Source organism: Anolis carolinensis, chromosome 1 (assembly GCF_035594765.1).
Source record: "Anolis carolinensis isolate JA03-04 chromosome 1, rAnoCar3.1.pri, whole genome shotgun sequence".
Lineage (NCBI taxonomy): Eukaryota > Metazoa > Chordata > Lepidosauria > Squamata > Dactyloidae > Anolis > Anolis carolinensis.
Window position 1 is genome coordinate 276,931,277 of NC_085841.1, and position 17,426 is coordinate 276,948,702.

At 39.6% G+C, this 17,426-nt stretch overlaps 1 protein-coding gene across 6 annotated transcripts in view; it reads left to right on the forward strand.

Moving 5' to 3' along the window:
• Nucleotides 1-938: 938 nt before the first annotated feature.
• Nucleotides 939-17,426, forward strand: part of tead1 (TEA domain transcription factor 1) — a 245,724-nt gene continuing 229,236 nt past the window's right edge. For 2 of the 6 annotated variants that reach the window (XM_008115952.3, XM_008115956.3), the window contains exon 1: nt 940-1,356. The gene's annotated coding sequence lies outside the window, so the exon portion shown is untranslated. Of the gene's footprint in view, nt 1,357-2,306; nt 2,766-17,426 lie in introns of those variants that run through there. The other 4 variants (XM_008115947.3, XM_008115953.3, XM_008115955.3 and 1 more) reach the window with 4 other exon arrangements.

Consider the following 17,426-nt stretch of genomic DNA (forward strand, 5'->3'; position numbering starts at 1 on the left):
ATGGCCATACAGCACGGAAAACACACAACAACCCCAATATCCACGGAAAACTCACAGCAACTCAGTGATACCGGCCATGAAAGCCTTGGTCAACAGGTTGCACACCCCCCTTTCCCTGGCTGCCTTTCCCAGCCTTGCCACCGCCCTCCCCGTCTCCAGGCGGGACTCCCAAGCAGGTCTCCCTGGAAGGCAGGAGCAGGCCTCCTTCTTCATGGCGCTCGAGAGAAGAGGGAAGTCTCAAAGCGGGAGGACTCCGTTAGCAAAAGCGGCGCGGAAATCAAGAGCGCTCAAGTTTCCCCGCCTGAGCCGTGAAAGCCCGGCCCGGTGGCTTTGCGTGCGCCTGTGGGGGGTCCACGTCACGCCAGAGGATGCCCCACTTTCTCCTCCTCCTCCTCCTCCTCCCCCAGTGGGGCCTCTGCTTCCCTGGATGTGTTCCTGTCGCCTTTGTCTTGGCGAGGCCACCCCTCCTTGGCCAGGCTCCCGCTCTTTCGCTCTGCCTCGCTTCCTCCCGCGACCATTTCCTGAGGGAAGGAGGGCTGCCAAGAAAGCCAGTCCCAGCAAAGTTTGCATCAGCCTTCCCCCTCCCCCCCCCAAACCCCAGGAGCCCTTGCAATCCCGAAACCCCCTCCTGCTCTCCTTTCTTTCTTTCCTTCCTTCCTTCCCTCAGGGAGACCTGGAGAGGGTGGCTGGCAAGAGGGCCTTTCCGAGCCACTCGGGCGCTGACCTCTTTCGGCCCCCCTCCCCGCGTGATTTGCTCTTCCCTTCCCTCCAAAAGCTCCTCCCTCCGAAGCGCTGCTCCCTCTTTCCTCCCCTCCCCCCCTCCCTCGGACTTTCCTATGAGGTCACCAGCTGCTCCCCGGCCCCGCCCCTCCCCGCTGTGGCGGCCCGTGGCCCCGCCCCCTCGTGCCCCCTCCCTCCCTCCCTCCTCCGTGTCGCGAGTCCGCTCCTCGCGTTCATTTCATTCCTCTCCTCATTCCGAACATTCTTCGCATCGCTCGCGCCGCTCAAGCCCAGCCCGTCATCCTCCTCCTCCTTCTCCCTTGAAGGGCTTCCATAATCCCGCCGGCCAACAAGCGGGAGACTCTACACACACACACATATACATACATATATATATACATAAGACACACACAAAGATAATTTATTTTATATTTTGCATATATATATATACATCTTAAGATATATATTTATTTACCATCAGCACAACCGCAAATAAATCCACTCAAAACAACCTCTTAAGCGAGCCAATTTTATTTTTTTTAAAAAGCAAGAAAGTCTCCCCGCAGGGGGAAAAAAAAAGCGGGAAGAAGTTTGCCACCGAATCCGCGGTTGCAAAAAGTGGGGAGTGGAGTGGAGGTAAGTTTGGCGTGTTTTGTCAATCTGTGTGGCTCTGAGACGGGGAAGGGCGCGCGCGGGCTGCCAGGGGTGGCGGGAAGGAGCCTGCCTCTGCCCCGGCCTCCCGGGCTTTTGTGTGGCGAGGAAGAAGCAGCAGCAGCAGCAGCAGCGGGGAAACAAGGGAGTGAACGGAGAAGGGCCGGCAAGGCGGTTGCTCTGGACTTGGGAGAGAATCCCCGCTCCTTTCTTCCTTTCTTTTGACCCCCCCCCCTTTCAGGTGATTTGGGAAGGTGAGTTGGAGGGCTGCGTGGCCAGGGATGCGGGGAGTTGCTTCCCAAGGAGTTTGGGCCGCTTTGAGGGGCTTTCTTCACCCCTCCTCCTCCTCCAGGTCTGCAACAGGCGTCCGCTGCTTGCTGCTGCTCCGCTCGCCTCGCGCCTGAGTCACTGCTTGGCGGCCCGGGAGGCGCGCGCGCGCTCCCGCCCCCCCCTCGCGCACGCGCCCTCTCTCCTTCCCTCTCCCTTTCTCTCTCAACACACAAATCTTTGGGATTTTTCACATTTTTTCCTCCCCGATGGACCAAGTTAGTTAGAGGATGAGAGCGGGCCTCGTCGTCCCACCCCCACCCCCCTCCTTTTTGGAGTTTTCCTCTTCCTTAAGGTCGGCCTTTCCGGATTTCAACCATCAAGGATGGAAGAGTTTGTCTATGTTTGGCGTTAAAAAAAATAATCTAAGCCCTCCACTCTACCCCACCGCCAAAAAAGAATCAAAACTCCCAAGATGAAAGGAGGAATGGTCTCTTTCCCTGCTTCCTTGCCTTCTCCAAAGCTGCTGCTGCTGTTACTGCTGGGGAAATTGCACATCCAAGTAGAAAATTTCCCAGAGTCAGCAGAAACATTGTGTCCAAAAAAAGGAGAGAGACAAAAGTCGCAGTTCCAACAAAACGAGGCGGGGGGGGGGGAGTGAGAGAGAGAAAGAGAGAGGGAGCTGCCTCTCTATAGGAACCCTGGGATTATTTGTTTCCCCCTTTGAAAGGCATCTTTGGCCAACTCCTTCCCTTCCGTGTTCCTGGTCCTCCAAAGGGAGTTGTAGTTGTCTTCTTTGTTCCCTGAATTTACCCTCTGGAAGAAAGGAAGTCAGCTTGCAAGGAGAGGAGGGAAGGAAGGAGGGAGGGAGGCAAGTTGATCCAAATCCAAAGGAAAGTTCAAGAAACAAGCCTGCCTTCAGCCAAACTCGCTCTCTGATCTTTTGCGAGCACATAATCCTGGTGCTTGGGTTTATTTCATGTCCACTGATGTCACCCTGCAAAAAAAAAATGTTGTGGGAACAAAAGAAATGCCAGCCCACCTGTGTTTCTCAAGAGAGTTGTTAAGGCGTTAGAAGCAAGCTGGGGAAATGAATAGTGGCCTCTGTAAAAGTCTCAAAAAACTTAGTAAGCAGGCATGTTCCATATTCTCTGCTTGTGCGAGTTTGTCTGTGTGTGTGTTTGGGGACGGGGAGTGCTTTGAAATCTGTTCCTTGTCTAACATGTCTTCGCTTTAAAAATAAAACCTATCCGATCTGATTAACTCTGTTACTTCAGATTTGATATGTGCCATATATACCAGACATGTGCAAACTTCGTCCCTCCAGGTGTTTTGGACTTCAACTCCCACAATTCCTGGCCTCAGGCCCTTTCCCACTTAAGCGGCTGAGGGGGAAAAGGAAGGGGCCTGAGGCCAGGAATTGTGGGAGTTGAAGTCCAAAACACCTGGAGGGAGGAAGTTTGCCCGTGCCTGGTATATACAGATCCCGAGCCCTTTCGTCCTTTAGGAAAAGAAAGTAAATCAGCTAAAACTATTTATCAGGGGCTTCCAACCTTTTCTCCCATATGCTGATAATGGTGATGAGTTATTACATCATTTGCTGTAATTTTTCAAAATGCTGGCAGATAAGTATCAGGGTGGATGGTAGCTTTTTCAGAAAAACAACTTTCAGATTGAGCTGAGTTTAGTGTGTATTTTGTCTTGGTATGTACATCTCTTGGTGGCTGGAATGCATGAAAGCGAAAGAGGATTATTATTTACAGAGCAGTAGCAACACAAATAGTAAAGCTGGAGACACAATCTTCTATCATGCAAGGCTTTTTTTTAAAAAAAGAAAAGAAATGTCTTCCTAAATTTGGAATGGTTGCCCTTGGGTACATCGTGTATTGCCATCTCTATAAATAGTTGGGGAATACCAGTGCAAGGACATTACACTGTATTGATAGTACACACTAGAGAGATTCCAGATAATTCAGAGGGCAACGTTACATTGCCTCATTTATTGTCCCTGTAATACGAATGCTGCACGTCTATTTTTCGAAAGGAATGTTGAGAATTCATAACTCACTCCAAAAGGCAAAGAGGAAGATGTGGAGGCCTATTTGACTTTTAGAACTGATTTTCAACTTAGTTGCATTTTGAAAGGAAAGATACTGGCATTTGCAGAACTTTTCACAGTTCATGTTAGATAATTTTTGAGGGCATGTTTGTACTGTACTCATTGACTGATGAATATCACTTAAACATTGAGAATTCTCATTATTTTACAGTTTGGTGCAGGGCATAACCAGTACATTGTTTAATAACATATTTTGACCACTGTGATGTTTTTCAACCTTCCTTTTTCTCTTTGGAATGTTACTGAGGTTAATAAGATTATTATCTCATTGTTAGCGTTCCCCAGTATTAAAAATAATTTTAGATGTCTGGTTATGCAGAAAATATGTAAACATGTGAAAAACAGCAGCTTCACATGATAGTGATATGTCTTCTAAATCAGAGCCAAAACCTGTGAGTTCTCTGTTAAACTTATAACAGTGATTAGACTGGAGTGAATTGCTAGATTCGTATGGAGTTTTGTGATGAACAGAATTTGCTTTAAGGAAATTCAGTAAACTAAACAGTAGAAAAAAGAGGCTTAGCACAAGTGAGAACTGGGCTCTTGGTGAATTTGAGTTAGAGGATTTTTGGTGTTTGAAGAATGTTTGTCTCTACATGTGATTTCAACCTTTTAATAATATGAACTGGATCTGGGAAGTGATTGTTAGTAATTGTGGTAGTTTACTTCTATAAAGAAGGTTAAACTCCACTACTTGGAGGCAGAAAAACATAAGAGATTTAGTTTCACAATTAAAGTTTTGCAACTCAGCAATAACCTTAAAAAACTATTTTTAAAGCTGCTTTTAAAATACTTTAGAGCAACAGGGACCCAATTCCCTGCATTCTAGTTATGCAAGACCTGGAAATTATTGAATATAACTCCTGAAGAGTATACTAAGGCTACTATACAGTGGCAGAAAGTTAGCAAATAAATTGGTATTGTTTGGTGAAACATGAAACTGGTAAGCAAAATCCTGAACATTGGCACCTGAACACTTCTGTAGCATGTGTCTTCTGTTCAAATAAATGATTGCATTTATAACTGATTGGAGTTATTTCAATTACAGAGAAATTAAAAAGTAGTTTGGATTGGGAATGACAGTAAGAAATACACAGATCAAAATGTGTGCTCTTTTAAAATATTTAAGATATAGTATGTATCCCAGATGTTTTTTCTTTGTGTCTTTGACTGTTTCTTTAGTTTAGGATTGAAAAATTTCTTGCATCAGGGCTTTTAAGTTAAACTGATTTGTGTGTGTGCATGTTTGCATATATGCATGTGTGTGTCTCTGTGTGTGTATATGCTCATATGATTAGAACCTTTAAGATTACAGGTATATTAAATTAGAAAAGAATGTCATTAAATATAATGTGGATCTGACTCGTGAATGATATTTATGTTATCACCTGATGATGTAACTTGGAGGATTTAATTCCATCCCTCAACTACTGTTCTGTCTACAAGCATAGTTTCTAAAAAATTAGATTCTAGATTGTGTACCTCCATGGATTTCTACAGGAATTTAAGTGACTATAACTGGAAGCAGCAAAGAAGAAGAGTTTTTTTTAAAAAAGACTTAAATACATATACATAAATTACAATTTGTTGTGGTTGCATAAGAATGTATTCTAAAGCTTTAAAGCCATAATTTAACTAAGCCATCAATGCAACAAATAATTTATTTGGAGACACATCATCTATCAAAATTATAACCCACTACAAGAAGTGTTTTAGTTCTCAGTTTGTCTAATTATTATCCTAGTGATGATTCTGGTTTTTAATTTATCTTACCTTAGTTAAATTATGGCTTTCTCTCAAAATGGACCTTTTACTTGTGAGACACATTTTTGCAATTGTTACAGGGCTTTGACGGCTATTAGTGTGAACAATAAGAGGGAGTAAATCAGTTAACTAAGGAAGGACTTCAGGAGTGTGATGCAGCTTTTTTCCAGTTCAAACCTGTACCATGCTGTAGAAGTGATAAACTGTTGTTTAGAGATGTGACAGTTACATATTTCCTTCAAAACATTGAGTTTCATTTTTTAAATACCAGCTGTTATCATACACAACATCCAGCCTCTCCAGATTTCCACCCACCATTATTTCTATGGTCTTTTTAGTGAGTATCTACTACATGGGGTATCTATCTAGATGTTTGTCTACTTTAGCAGTACATATGAAAATCTCATGTTTCTTTTTTCATGGATGGTCATGTATCATATATTCTGGAGAAACATGGTCACTCTCTGAGACTAAGAGCCACTCTAGTTCTTTACTATCCCTGCTCTCCTAATGTGCCTTGCAGTGTTGGATAGATCCAAGATTTGGCATGCCTTCACCTGGCCATAATTTCCTGATGCTGGAAGACTGGAAGATCTAGTTATCAAAAACTCATCCCATAATGTCATCTGGAATTGAGATCCTTCATTTGGATTTATTTTAAAAGGCATCTCACACAAGATGATATCACTAAATTCTCAATTCATTTTAGGAGCGGAAGGGGGGTATTCAAGATTACAGATCACTCTATATGGCTTGCCTAGGAGATGTCCCAAGGTACCTTGTGTTAAAAAATCCTCTGTTTATTCAAAGCTGAGTACTTGTTAATGAATTACTTAAAATAATTGAACTGAGTAATTGATTATTCCTATAATGTATGTGACAACATAATAACAAAATATGTATCTGCTCCAAGGAAGCTGCAATCTGCATTTCAGCACTGAGGGAGTTTTCTTTTGACCAAAAGTTAAGCATAATTAACAAATGCCAATGCGGAGGGAAGGAGAAAGAGAGGGGCAAAAGTAGCAAAGTACAAAACAATTATCAATATCATTAAGTATTATTTTAGTTGAAGAAGTAGGGTAAGAAAATAGTCCTGTAGTAAGCATCACCAAGTTGGGTTTTGAAGAGGGATTTGAAGGATGGAAAAGTTGTGAAGTACATATCCTTAATTCTACCAATGTTACGGGAATGTTGTTAAAGATTTCCCATTTTTTTGGTATCCAGGCAAACGCCTGCAACTTCATTCTTGCTTCTTGCCTGACAATATGAATATTTCTACAAATCCAAGTGAGCTTCTTACACTTCTAACTTGTGTGTTAATTTGATTTGCACAAGTCATATACATAAAGCAGGCTTATGTTTTTTGCAAACTGCTGTCTCATGTTTTGAGAGGCAATATGTGGAAGCCCAAAAATATTTTTAGACCAAGGGCTAAGTCTAGTTACTAAAGTAATTAAAATGATATTGTTAAAGCCCCCGAAGCCTCAATGAATATTATTATTTTATTAGTACATAAACTATAAACTGCTACTAATGATGGGAAATGTTAATTATGTGGGAACATATTGAACATATATTTTTGAAGAACTTTCTTTTAAAAACAATACATCAGTGCACTGCCTTTTATACACACAATTTTCTGTTTACTATAATTTAGTACAGTGCTGGTTTTTGGAAAGAGTTCAAGGCACAATCTCAACATAACTTGAAAGGGTTCCCAAAAGATAACCAAAGGTGTTTATATGCTTGGGTTAGAGAAATGTGGAGTTTTTTTTTTAATGTTCTTTACATGTCACTTATTATCAGAGATCTCTTAACTCCATCCTCTCTCTATGTATTGGGTAAATAAATTCCTTTTAATAAAGTACGCTGTGATGCATTGGCATTCTGGATATTTGTTTTGACAATGTTTTTGAGATAATGCATTCATATTGCTGACATTCAAATGTTTTTAGGAACAGTACAGAGGCAGCACAAATGATTACAGCATTAATAAAAGACCTTTATGATTCTGCAGTGTAAACTAGATGAGAATCTGTCCCATATACAAAAGCCAAACTGTAAATCAGTCATTCTTATCTGTAAGTGTTCACACCTTGCCTTTGTGGAATTAGGTAAGGTTGTAAATTTCAATCTGCTTTAGTTCAGAAAGTTCTTGCACAAGAGGATAATAACTTCCATTTGGTTTCAACTGCTCACAGGATTTGTCACTGTTGTACAAAATCAAAGCATTAAGTTGGTTTATGTATTGGATTTCATGCTTGGAAATGAAAAGTTTTTTAAAAAAATTTGCCCTATTCTTTGCTACGCTACACAACTCATTGCAAAAATTGCAAAGAAAACCCAGTGAAACAAAATGACTTCATTTGAGCTGGCACTTAAGAGCAGAATTCACTTCCACAGTAATGAAATAAAAGAAGCCAAGTGTTTTAAATAGCCACTCCCCTAGGCCCGAGTGTTTTGAGAGAAGCTCATTGTCTTGCTTTGAGCTCAAACAGTTCGTCTGCCTCTGTTAACTCTCCCAATCCAGACAGCTAGCTTTCTGAAGTTGACATCTGGTTTACTCTTTGTTCACCTGTTTTTTTATAAAATGCAAATAGACATGCACAGCATTGCCCCATAAGTCTTTTGAGGGGGAAGAGGAATTCTGTTGACAGTTTTGTCAAGTAATGCTTCCAAAAGAAGTTTGCACTAGCCTTTTGTTATGCTAGCAAGAGGCAACTGAAGCTGTGGCACCATATGGCTACTATATGTTTCAAATAAGCTATTGGTGAATTTAGCTTATCAATAGCATTCTGATATGCTTCATATGTGAATGGGCAGTATTACTTTAATACTACAGAAACTACAATTGTCCTTACAGTAGAATCTCTGGTAATATTTATCACTTCCTATGAATAGCAATCAGTTGTTAGCTCCAGCTTCTACCAACCTAGCAGTTCGAAAACATGCAAATGTGAGTAGATCAATAGGTACTGCTCTGGCGGGAAGGTAATGGCGCTCCATGCAGTCATGCCAGCCACATGACCTTGGAGATATCTATGGACAGCACTGACTCTTTGGCTTAGAAATGGAGATGAGCACCAACCCCCAGAGTTGGACACGACTAGACTTAATGTCAGGGGGAAACCTTTACATTTACCTATGAATAGCAACATTATTTTTTGGATTTTTTCCCTTAACTCTTTGCAGAGCTACCTAATCATTGCAGGTTCTTCTTCTGATTTTTTCTTTTGTGTCCCTGCAAGTCGCTTCTGGTGTGAGAGAATTGGCCATTTGCAAGGACGTTGCCCAGGGCACGCCCAGATGTTTTGATGTTTTTACCATCCTTGTGGGAGGCTTCTTTCATGTCCCCACATAGGGAGCTGGAGCTGATAGAGGGAGCTCATCCGTGCTCTCCACAGGTTGGCTTCGAATTGGCAACCTTCAGGTCAGCAACCCAACCTTCAAGTCATCAGTCCTGCCAGCACAAGGGTTTAATCCACTGCGCCACTAGGGGCTCTTCCTCTGATGGTAGGTGGTCTTTTTAGTCTGCAGATATATGGGTGTTAAAAACAAGAAACAGAAACTGATGAGTTACATTGCTCAGATAATGTAGGTTACTGTCCATTGTGTTGGAACATTGGGGAATTTTGACTTCCATGTGATATAATGTATTTCAAACCTTCTGCCATAGAAGGTTATCTGTTGATATTGTTCTTCAGAATCAGTTCTGGAATAAGTGAAAGTTGTACCACAACCTGACAACTAGGTCATCCTTTGCATTTGGTAGCTCATTTTTAGTCCAGTAAAACTTAGCTTTAAAAAGTATTCTCATCTGAAAGTAAAAGGATTTTAAGTGTGGTTTGAATAGAAGAAGTATTTTTTAAAGAGCAACAAAGGAAGCTGCTCATTCATTTATCTGAACTTTCGATCCCTAAAGAATTCCAAACATTGTTTGGAGCAAAAGTTCAGTGTATAATCTAATTATGGATTCAGTGTTGAAGTATTTTTTAGAACTGTAGAATAAAATAGTGTGGTCAAACAACTACATCTAATTTTATAGAGTTGTGGGAGTTCAGAAAAATACAGTAGCCATAGGATGCATTAGGTATCACTTCATTGTCAGTTCTTTATTTGTTGCAGAAAATATCAGTTATCACAGTCTTCCATGTGCATTCATTGAGTGGCCTTGGAATAGGATCTTTCTGTGTTGCCCTTTGACCCTGCCAAACATTCATTGCCCCAGGGGGCCTCTTTTTCAGCTTCTGCAACCCCACTGCTATTCTTGTTTAAAGTTGTATACTATACTCCCGTCTGTCTTCCTTCCTTGTCTTGTCTTACATTACATCTGTTTAGATTTCTCTTTCTCTCTTAGCCATTTTCTTTTCTTTGCTTTGCTTTTTTGAAGCGTCACCATTCCGCCTTTTCTTCTCCGGTCGTTTTTCACTTCCCCCATGCTGGTCAGGCACCAATCACTTCCATTTTCTTTCTCCTTCAGGCTTTTCTTTCTTCTATGGTTATCACCTGCCAATTCTGCAGCTTTTCTTTACTGTACTGCTTATACTGTTTTCTTGGAGCAGTTGCTGCTTTCTGATCCAAAAATTACTTCATCATACAGACTGCTGTTGTCGATGTCCAGAGAAAGGAGAATCCAGCGCTTTTTGTTTTAGACTAAGCAGTAGAGCCCGTTGGTAATTCAGCTCCCTCTGGCTTGCTGAGTCCCATAGCCACATTTTCTAAATAGTTTAGCAAATCTGAATGCTTGCTGAATTGAAGAAAACTGGGTCAGCTGTTGGCTTGATGTGTATATGAGTGAGCAAGTAAATGTCTGGCTGCGGAGTCAGTGTCCCATTTGCAGAAAAAGAAAAAGTCTTTTTTGGAACTTGTTTCAAGATAACTAAAACTGACCCACCTTAGATCTTATATTGGGTTAAAGACAAAAATATAAAATGAATGAATGAATATAGTCTAAGGGCAATACTAGTGTTGGCTAGATTGAGGCACCATTTTAAAAGTTTGATAGGATACTGATTTTTTATTCAACATGCTCCCCTTTTATATAACGGAAATGACAATGATGACTTTGCTGTATTTTTATATTTCCATTTTTAATTTTAATAAAGGCCACAATTTTGGGTTGTTTTTTTTTATTTGCCAGAACTATATAACTTGGTTGTATCAGCTTGTCTTGGAAAACTGTCAAAGTATAAGGCTAGGTTCAAATAATTGCAAATAATAATAACAATCATCATCATCGTCATCATCATCTTTATTTTTGTACCCCACCTCCATCTCCACAAAGGGACATGGGGCGGCTTACATATGACACAAGGTGCCTAAAACAACTCCTAGAATAAACAGACCGTACAATACAAAATAAAACCATGAGTAGTTCTTTGTGCCCAAAGAAACGCTGTGCATGTATTTCTTAAACAACTCTCCATTGTAATACATCATTTTAACCCTTTCTGAAACTGAACAGACATTCAAAACAGACAAGTCAATATGAGGTGGGGACACACATATATTAAGATTTAGGGAGGAGAGGCAATAGTAGATATTCTGCTGAGCTTGCTCACTGCTTTGGGCATGTTTGAGGCAAAATCCAGGATTGGTGATGGGTGGAGATGATTAATGAGGCCATTTGGGTGCATTTGCTGTTCAGACATGAGACACTCCTGTCATGTCAGTATAAATTAATATTATATGTGCACTTTGAAAACATTTAGCTTATGTACAAGGAATGGTTTTGAGAAGAAGTCCTCCCCAAACACATACACCATGTGCTCATTTGAATATAATCCACATTTGTAACAGGACCCTTTGGGAGTTCTGAAAAAGCTATGTGTAGGGAAGATTTCTCCTTTCTTGTAGCAGTACAGAGGATTTTTGGATCACATGTAGGCCAGATCTAGTGGCAGACTGCAAAATGGCAGAATGCAGTGAAAAGCAGAGATTACTGCTCCTCACCACAAACCTGGAAGAACAAGTTTTTAGTATAGTGGACCTTGAGGAGAAAGAGAATGGAAGAGAATATACAGTAGAGTCTCACTTATCCAACATAAACAGGCCGGCAGAACGTTGGATAAGCGAATATGTTGGATAATAAGGAGGGATTAAGGAAAAGCCTATTAAACATCAAATTAGGTTATGATTTTACAAATTAAGCACCAAAACATCATGTTAGACAACAAATTTGGCAGAAAAAGTAGTTCAATACACAGTAATGCTATGTAGTAATTACTGTATTTATGAATTTAGCACCAGAATATCATGATATATTGAAAACATTGACTACAAAAATGCGTTGGATAATCCAGAACGTTGGATAAGTGAGTGTTGGATAAATGAGACTCTACTGTATAACATTTTGTCCGAAGTACATTGACCTTTATCATCAAGGAGTATACATAGGGTGGGCAAAGTCTTTAGTTGCCATATACACCCATTTCCATTCATTATTTTTGTACAGGAAGGCCCCTGTAACCATGGAATACACACACACAGTATTTTACTTGCCCTTGCTTTGAGGAAAAATGGTTTCTCTAATAAACTGCTGCGTCCTCCAGGGGATTCTATTGTTTACTTCCCTAGAAGTTACCATAGAGTTACATTGAATACTTCTCTAGTAATTTCAAGGTCCTCTAACCAAACTCTGTGTTACTCTCAAACCAGAAGTGAGATGATTCAATGGCATTCAGTCATATCTGCTGTTTTGGATAACTGCAGACCAGCTGGGAACATATCCCCTGTGGATATGAGGTCTTACTATATTAAATGTTTTAGTCTTACATCCTTAAATGGCATACCTTCATTTTATATGTTAGGAAATGAGGTCTAAGATCTAAAGACATTTTTCATGCTTGCTATTTCTATATGCTGATACTGTTTAGGGTGTCTTACAGGTCTAATTTCCTATCTCCTGAAAAAGATTTTAATCTAGAAGTGTAATAGTTGGAGGAAATACTCTAAGAGGAAAGCAGTAGAAAAAATCAACTTGTGTGTTGATGAGCCTTACAGGTATCCTTAAATCTTTGGACTTGAACATATTTTTTGAGAATACAAAATTACAACTGCTGATAAACATGATCAGATGTGAGTTAACCAGGGCATCCTTGAGACAGAAAATTGGATCAGGAGAAATTTAAAGGGTATTGTTTCATTGTAAAGGGTTATTTTAACTATCTTTAGATTAAATAAATACACATTCTTGTTTACACACTACATACATATACTACTATATATGGATTGAGAGAGGAAGGGGGAGATGCTTTTCTATAGTAGTTTTCATTTTCATAGCAGTTGTGCATAAGGAAATTAGAGATTGAGCACAGTGTTTTCTCTAAACAAGACTGATCTTCTACAAAATCTCTTTGTCTATTAATTTGAAAGAATGCAGCTTTGATACAAAGGGGAACATTTTTTGCATAATTTTCTGATTTTGTGAAAAATTAAGAAAGTTCTTAACAGTTCATTAAACAAAAAAAACTTTACAGGTTCATAGCATAAAGCTTCTGCAATTTGTATTGCACAATCTCTTTCTATGGGTAAGGTTTCAGATGTCTGTTGATTTCGTCCAGTTCTGATTAACGAGGAAAGATGTTCTATCCTTTTAAAAATATTCTGTAACCATGTTTGGTGGTATTTAAATTTTTATTCAGGTTTCATATTCGTCCAAGCAGATTTTCCAAAGTGATAAATCATGGTCCAGACCAAATTAGTTAAAACAGTGCAATAGGTGAAGAGGGAGTTGGCAGAAAAACTGAGTAAATGCTTTGTCTCCATTCCTGAAAATGTAAAAAGAAGTGCTTATACTGTATTGAACTTTTACTTAAGTATGTGTGTGTGTATTATAAGAGGGAGACTGAGAATTGAAAGAAATAGAGATTTTTCTCTGACTCACACATTATATAGGTGTTCTGCTTACATATACCATGTCCTATAACATTTTAGGGCCACAGTAGTTTTTGGTGGAAACCCTGCCTGTTCTCTGTCCAGCATGCATGTTTGTTGCTATATGCCTAAATTACTCTGCTTCAGTTCCTTTCCAGCATTTGGAATATTCTTTTCTTTTACTGTTCTATCTTATTGCATAGTCTGTTTTGTTTCATAGCATTTCTTCTTTCTTTGTTTCTTCTACAGACAATATAACAAATTATTTCTCCTTACATCCAACCCTTCTTTCTTTGTGATCACTTTCTGTGTTAGAGCACTGAAAATTGGCCAATATGACACTATTTTTTAAAAGGGATCCAGGATGATCCAGGTTAGAGTAATGTCTGTTCTGATTAAATATGCAGAGAGCATTATTAAGATAATTTTTCAAACATATAGAATGACTAGCTGTGCCCGGCTACGTGTTGCTGTGGCTTGTCTGGTGGTGTTGGTGAGAAATTGTTGAGGTAGTGATGGTACTGAATGTCTGTTGTATGGTTGTCTTTATGTTTAGTATGCATTTGGTTGTTTGTGTATTGTGAAAGTGGTGAGGGTAGAGGGGGTCTATGTCCCTGTGTAGTATTGTATAGTATTTATACGTTGTGTGGAAGGGCCTAGAGTCTACACTGCCATATAATCCAGTTAAAATCTGATAGTCTGTATCTTATAGGCAGTGTGGAAGAGGCCTGAGGCCTAACTGTGTCTGTCCCCTGGGCTGAGTAGGAGACCAAGTGGGCAGAGCTTAGCCTTCTAACTGGCAGCAATTGGATAAAAAACAATTATTCCTCTCCCTTTAATTAGGACTTTATTTTTCTTTTCTTTTTGTTGTATGAACGTAGAGGCATGGATGAGGGGTTGTGCTGCCAAGTTTAGTGTTTCTGGGATATGTAGTTTTGTTGTTTTGTCCTAGGCTGAAATTTCATTACCCTTTTATATATATAGATTGTGAAGATGAATTCACATAGTTTCTAAAAGCAAGTTCTCTTAACCTTTTGAAGTTACTTAGGAATATCAACAGGTATGTGGATAGGGCTATTAGGGAAATATTATTCCTTTTCCATACAGGTGTTGTTAGGAAATCCTAAGAATTATATGTATATAAAAAGTTGCCATTCTTGTTTACTTCAAGTTTAATACATTTAAATGAAAATTGATCCCCACTAATTATTCATGAATGAAATCATTTTTTCTTCTGGACTTCTTTAGATTCATATATTTCTCTATTTGAAGGCAAGCAGCTGCATCTTTTGACTGTGAGCAGATTGAAAATGTGTTGGCAAATTTCAATGTGAGTGCTAGAGATTCAGTAGCCTAAATAGATGCATGAAAATAGTCAATGCTTTTCTAAGATTACCCAATGAAGCAAAAGAAGGAATTATAACAAATACATTATAAGAATTCTTGTTTGCTATGACAGTTATGCCAATCTGAAAAGATGGAGGGTTAGAGACTTGAAAATATATGTAAGAATGGGACATTTAAGTAATATTTGTGATATTATTCTTTGTGATCCTTATTAAAGTCATCCATTGTTAATTATTTTAGCTATTGTTGCTTGCTAATTTTTGGTTGCTTTTCCTTTTTTTGGCTTGGAGGTGTCCATTTAAAAAGTAAGAAAAAATGTTCATAATGTCTCAAAACATTTTAGAATCAAAAAGAGTGATGAGAAAACGTAGTGAGTAATTTCTGCATTAAAAGCAACATTTGCATTTCAATAGAAACAATAATGGTGTTACTGATTCAAAAGCATGTTGTTATATTGTTATTAACACCCTACAAATAATGTGTTTATAATATACTCATTATGTTGATTTCAAACTCCATGGAGTAAGATTAACACAAGATTTCCCCCTTTAACCTAAGTTTAGTAGTTCCAATCAATCCCTCAAATGATAAGAAAGGAACTTTTTCAGTGCTCTGTCTGTGATACAGTACATTCCTATAAAATCAGATTTCTGTATCGTGCAAGGAGCCTACATGATATGAAAAGATCCCCACTGCAAACTATTTTAAAGGGTTAAGAGAGATATCTATAAAGATCTTAGTGAAGTTAATTTCAAAGGTCCATGAACAAAGAGCTGTGGGATAAGAGGAAGGATCTGCAGACATAGTGTAAGAGAAAACACAGGAAGCAGCAAGGAAAAGTGAATGGGCTGTTCCTGTAATAGAGTGGGAGTATGCAGCTCATACAGGGCAGGGACCTATTTTTCTGCACCCAAATGGCAGACAGAAACAGCATATTTCAGCACACCCAAAGTTATGTGATGTTACTTCTGGCTGCCATTCTGTTGATTTGGGGCTTATTTTTTGGATCATTGTTTGAGAAACTGAGGAGTTTGGGGGTTGTCTGTTGTCTTTTTATGCAGCGTTGTGAGATTTGGGGTGGTTTGGGGGCAAAATTTGCCTTGTAATCAGCCTGAAAAATGGGGGGAAATCTGATGGGCTTGAGATCTGTTGGGAGAGTCCTATGGGACACACTTAAGGTCTCAGCAACCCCTGAAGCCTGCCAGATCTCCTCACTTTTTCCAGTTTGGGTTCTTAGATCATAAGGATCTTTTCACATTATTTGCTCTGCCTACCTTTTCTGCTTTGAAACTACACAAACACACAACTCTTGACAGCCCATGGCTGTTGATATTTACTCAGGAGTTGATAGTTGTGGGCCTTCTTCCATAGTAAGTCAGTGTCATAGGTAGTAGGATGGTTGCAGAAAGCACGCAAGCAGATTCACAATACCTTTTCCCCTTCATGTTTAGTGATTGTGAACCCCTGTTTTGGACTAGTATGAACCATTTTACTATTAACAGAAATCCCATTTTCTGGATCACTAGACTACAAAGAGAATCTGAAACCTTGATCAGGGGAAACACAACAGCTTTCATCATAGTTAGTATAAATACTAATGTAATGTCTGTCTGTCTGTCTATAACCTGCCATTTTCCCAAAAAAGGAAAGCCAGGTGTTCTTGTTGTTGGGTAATACATACCAGAGAAAGAGAATCACGTGTTTTGAAGACCGTTTCCAATCTGCAAATCTTGGTTTGCAGAATTCAGTAGTCTTGTGCAAGGCTTATTTGGTTTTTTTTAAACTGTGAAACGGCCTAGCCCATATTTCCTACCTACTGTTAAAGTGCTGCATACCTTCCAGGTCTCCTATGAGTGCTTTGGGGTACTTTTTTAGAACTGTACATCTGCAAACTTTCCGGAATGGCTTATGCATTTGCAGCTGTAAAGAAGGCACTAACCAGCATATTATAATTATTGTAATGATGTGTGATGGGCTTGGAATATTAAGTAACACTCTGGCATGTGAACTTTTTTGAGGAAAAAACACCCTTCAAAAAGGTAGCAGTCCGCTTTTAATGGTTCCTCTGTTCTGCGGAAAGTACAGTATTGTAGGCTATTTATTTCTAGGCATGAAGTGCTGGGTGAAGGGCCTTCCATTCAGCTAGCTAGGCCTGTGTGCCCTGAGGTAAACTCTATTTCACAAAGGGAATTTTGATTATGGTCTGCTGCTCTGTAGCACAGTGGAGGCTTCAAGAGGCAAGTGGTAAATGCTACCAAAGAAAAAGCTGGGTTGCAGCCACTGACGTCACCTGAGTAAATCTGCTGTAGGACTAAAGCCATAAAATGACTGCCAGCCACAGAGTGCACTTTGGCCTTTTCTTGTCAACTGTTGCTTTTTAAAAAAGGCATGCTACTCCCCCTTTTGTTCCTTTTCAAACATGCTTGTAATGTGCATCCTGAAATTCAGAGGAGTAAAAGAGCCTCCCACAATATTTCCCCCTTTCACCTTTTCAGCATTGCTTCAACTATTTCATATTAGTGCCCGAATCCTTCATTTTAGAATTGGGAGGGGAGAGCCAATAATTTTCCATTTGAGAGAAATCACTTTTCCTTCTCAAACCTTGTCTTAAGTAGCCAGATTGCAGTTCAGGTAGGAACATATATTCTCCCTTCACCACTAAAACGTTCCTACAAAGAGGTAG